The sequence below is a fragment of the Lytechinus pictus genome, chromosome 17, assembly GCF_037042905.1.
Source record: "Lytechinus pictus isolate F3 Inbred chromosome 17, Lp3.0, whole genome shotgun sequence".
Taxonomy (NCBI): domain Eukaryota; kingdom Metazoa; phylum Echinodermata; class Echinoidea; order Temnopleuroida; family Toxopneustidae; genus Lytechinus; species Lytechinus pictus.
In genome coordinates, this window is record NC_087261.1 from 20,430,442 (window position 1) to 20,435,304 (window position 4,863).

Sequence of the window (4,863 nt, forward strand, 5' to 3'; positions counted from 1 at the left end):
TTGAAAGAAAGAGGAGACGGCTTAAAAAAGCTAGGATTGTCAAGGCAAGGTCCTCAATAAGGATACGATAAGTGTATAGATATTTTACATACTTTAAATAAGACTACACATCTAAATCTACATATGCTATGGAAAGAAAAGGAAAGAAGGAAATACAGAGAGAAATTAGCAAAAGAATTAAGGAGAGTGAGTGTACGTATATATGAATTTCTATAAAGAATGAAAAAGACATAATAGGAAAGATGAGAGAGGGATTATGAAATGAGGAGAAATATACAAGGGAGCATACGAGCAGCTACCCCATTTGGTAATATATGCATAAATTTCGTATTTAATGCTTCATATGGTGACTGAAAATGTTCTTCTTTCAGGAACTCGGGGTGTGAAATAATTTAATATAACCAATTTTTCTTTTTTTTTTGTTCAAGTTTCGTTGATTTTTCAAATTCACGATAGGCCTATATTCGTAGCTGCTCACACGGTCACAATTCATAAAATTTGTAATACTAATTTTTAGGGATTTTCCTCAAACCTTCACCAGTATTTTGTATTATTTTTGTGTGCTATTTTTTTTTAAAAACAATTATAGACCTAAAATTCTTTGCGGGTATAAGCTTTTCCTTTGAGGTAGCCCATTTTTCAATCGTGAACAGGAAGAATATTTCATTTTACAAAATAATGTGCACGCAAAGCCCTAGTTGTATTTTGGTGTTATAAATATGATATTTTGTTTTTCATTACCATTTTTTTTTTCGATTGTAACAAGAGATGAACGCAATAAAAAATATAGCAGCATTTTATTTAAATATGATTAAAAAATATATAGTCAGAAAATGAATCCACGGCAAATAAAATGTTCTTCCATTTTATCAGTGCGATGAACATAAACTTTTGCACAAAACTTTTGCATAAAACTTTTGCCATAAAAAAACTCTTTAAAAAAATAATGTGTCATTTTCAATGGCATAATGCCAGAGTTTTTGTTTATTTGCCAGAGTTTTTTTTATGGCAAACGTTTTATGCAACGGGTCATGATGTATATTCAAAAGTTCTTAATGATAACGCGCATTAATTTTTTGCCCTTTTCTACATCAGGCATAGGCCTATATAGTCATGTAATATTTATTCAACTGAAAAAAAAACATCTACATTATTTTGTTTCCTCCTATATCATGTATATAGCTGCCATTTTTAACACAAAAGAAGGATGCAATTTTCTTCTTTCAAAATGGCAACAGACCCATTAGCCCCCCCCCCAAAAAAAAAAAAACCATGGGACGGGGCGCTCCCTAAATTCTTTTCGGGTCATTTTTTCGCACAGAGACCAACACAAATTAATTTGCGCCACCCCCTCCCCTGAAGTTTAAGATTAACTTAATGTTAGAGCCCCCTAATTTCAAGACCAATTTGACACCATAATTTATGTAAGGTATTGGGTAAATTCGGCACCGTCAAGTTGGAGACCTATGTGGCGCCCCTGTGAGTTTTGGTTTGCCCCGGGCGGGTCGGCCCCATCAAACATCGATTTTGCGCCCCCATCAAGATTAAATTGAAACCCCTCCCCTTTCCCGTTTGTTTTACTCTCAAGTTTCCCCTATCTTTTTCTAAATATCTCCCCTTTCTCCTCTTTTTTTTCTTTTTCCCTCCCATTTTCTTTTACCTAGTATTTTTTTCTCTCTCTCTTATTTTCCCCTTTTAATTGCCAGCCGATGGGGGAGGGGGAGGGGGGGGGGGGCGGAGCGGGTACATTGGTGCAACGGAAAGAGAGAAAATGATAATCAAGTGGAAGGGGGGAGGAAAAGACTAACAGGAGAGGCGGAGAGAAAGAGAGAGAGAGAGGGACGGAACAGTGAGAATTAAAGGACAAGTGGTAGGGCCTATATAATTTTAGAAATATATATTGTGGTCATATACAATGAAACCTTATTATGACATTATATGTTTTTATCACTTCTGGCGCTCGCATTAACGGTTAATGAGATTTGAGCTTTTATGATATTATTTGGTACTACGTACGGCATGTCATCTTTTTCATGATTGAGTTATCGATTGCCACCATATTACGGAAGGAATAATAATAATAATATGATAATAATAATGAAAATAAAACAACAGTCAGTGCTTAGCGTTTGCATTATATGCGCTTCAAGAATTCCAGACCAGAATAAAATAGAGTCGGCTCGCGCTTCGCGCTAGCATAGCTAAATATTTTCATGCCTGATTCCTACAGAATCATAAAAACAGCCCAAAATGGTCCGTTTTCATGTGTGATCGAAATAGAACAGAAATTCAGCTAGAAGGCAAGCTCTCATTGTTTGATCGGATATACGTAGCCTCCGGGCGTAGCCTATCATATTAATGAAAATCTCGAGCTTAATTTACTAAGTTGTTGTGTTTTCATGCAGTTCTAATTTATCTAAATCCACAAAACATCAGCTCGTGCTTCACGCCCCCATAAGTTTCTGAATAAACCATAGCTAGTCCAAGGGCCTGTTGCATGAAAGGGTCTTTCGTAGAACCATTCTACGTAAGAACGAGATATCGCTCAACTGTTTCAAGCCGATTTGGGCGATACGAAGAATGGTCCTTGGAAAGACACCTCCAGACATGTCCTACGTAGGCATGATCTTCTTTGCACACCGCCCGCCACCGTCGGCATTGAGAGAAAATGCATTTACGGCAAGCCACACTGACATATCACCTCTAAACATTTTTTTGGTTGCACTCTGATGCATTTTATCTGGGATAGCGCCAAGTTATTTTTTATATGGGGGCTAGTTGTCATCAATTTCAGGTCGTCTTTTTTGCACGGCAGGACGACCAAAAACGGATGTCATTTTAACTTCTCCGACTCCGGGGTATGTGTATTATTCCCGGGGGTAATGTATAGGGCCAAATATTTTTTTAAATATGTTTTCTTCTATTCTCCCTCCGTCTAATCCCCACCCCTTTTCTATTAAAAAAATAAACTTGAAATACTTGAAATGGGCGGCACTATATCTCTTTAGCCGACCCCCATGCTTTCTCATTATAGATAAACAACAAATTTCTTTAAAAGAAATTATGTAAGGTAAAAAACGTGTTCAATAACATTCAGCAAAACAAAAACAAGACAAACAAAACTAAGATGTTAAACATGCTAAATGATTTATTTATTTTTATTTTATTTTCATTATAATTATTTTTTTTTGCTGAGATTTATTTTAATCAATGAAAATTAATTGTTGGATTTGAAACAGTGAAACAAAACAATAAACCTGCAGCTAATATTGAATATAAGATACAGATTAAGCATAAAGTTTACGAATCCATCACAATCATTACAAATGAAGATAAGTTTATTAAAGAAAAGATTATGGAAAGTCCATACGAAGAGGCGCATTTTAAATCTTGGGTAGGCCCCTTTCGGCCCTTATGTCATAGCACATAGTCTCTATACTCCTTAACTTTGAAATGTTGAACATATATATTTTTTTATGTTATTTCTTAAACCTTATATTCTTATATAAACTTCCATAAATTTTGTTATCATCTTTAAATATGACCAGCGTTTATGATCGTTGTCATATTTAGCATTATTTCTGTAAAAGTATTTTTTCCATTGCGGATTGATTAACACCTTTTTCTATGTTTTAATTATTATTGCAAAGTACTACTTTATCCACTTGGACATGTTTGCAGCAATTTTCATATTTTCATTTTCTTCTGTTACTCATCATGCAACTGAGGTATGTTTATACTCTAAACACTCACATTTGTATTTCTTGCGTTATATCTGACAAATAAAATAAATAAATTAGATTTTTCACACGCAGCCTCTCATATTTTCCTTTTTAGTCTCATACAATCAGACACTGTTGATTTTGTTTACTCCATTCAAACCCTATATTTACCTCAACAAATAACATATTAACGCATAATTTGCAAAATTATCATTATATACAAGTATTCTATAAAATACAGAATATTGAACTAATAAATGTCGAAATTACTTAGTTAAATCAATTTTTATGTCGGACAAGGGTCTCTTTCGTTGAAATATCAATAAAAGGTGTCTCTAAAAAGACACCGTGTTCTAAATAAGGGAAATAATGAAAATTTCGATTTTATTTAGTTATGTTTGTGAATCTTTAAAGTTTTTTCTCTTTTAACCTCATAAAGTAAGCTCCATACATCAATTCTACTATCAGTAATAAATAAAACATTATTTGATCTCCTTTTATTGAAATATCGGATTTTATGTAAAGTCGTCATTCAGAAATAAAAGGTTCAGGTGACGATGAAGACTAAATATTTTTCCGATACTATCGATATCAAACGATGTCGCGGACTTGGAAGACAAAATTGCCTTCGTGAAACAGAAAGCGCTGATTTGTCGCCAATCTTCCTATCTCGGAAGAATGGTCCTAGGACGTTCCTACGTATCGCTCATCTCGTCATGCAACAGGCCCCATAACTACAGTAAAAACAATCCGTTGTATCGCAATCGAGGTTTTAATTTTAAAGGGGTTACAATTTCGTTGTAATCATTGTCTTGTCCCAGGTTATCAAATTGGCAGGATTGAAGCGGCGGTAACGATAATATGGTACCGATAATATTGGCTAAGATTAGTGCAAAGAAAATTTAGGCGTGTGTCCAAGAAATGAGTGATAATCGTGTTTGAATTTTTAAGTAGAATCCCGGTACTGATTTTTGGCATTCATGCTGAGTTTCAATATTTTTTCTCAGAAAATTATATGAAACATAAAGACTGATTTTCACAGTCAGTATTATTTTCAAATTTATGTAAACCACCATATAAAAAGTGTAATCATATCAAATCTAAGACATTAGAGCCTGTGAAAGCGACCATACTGACAGTG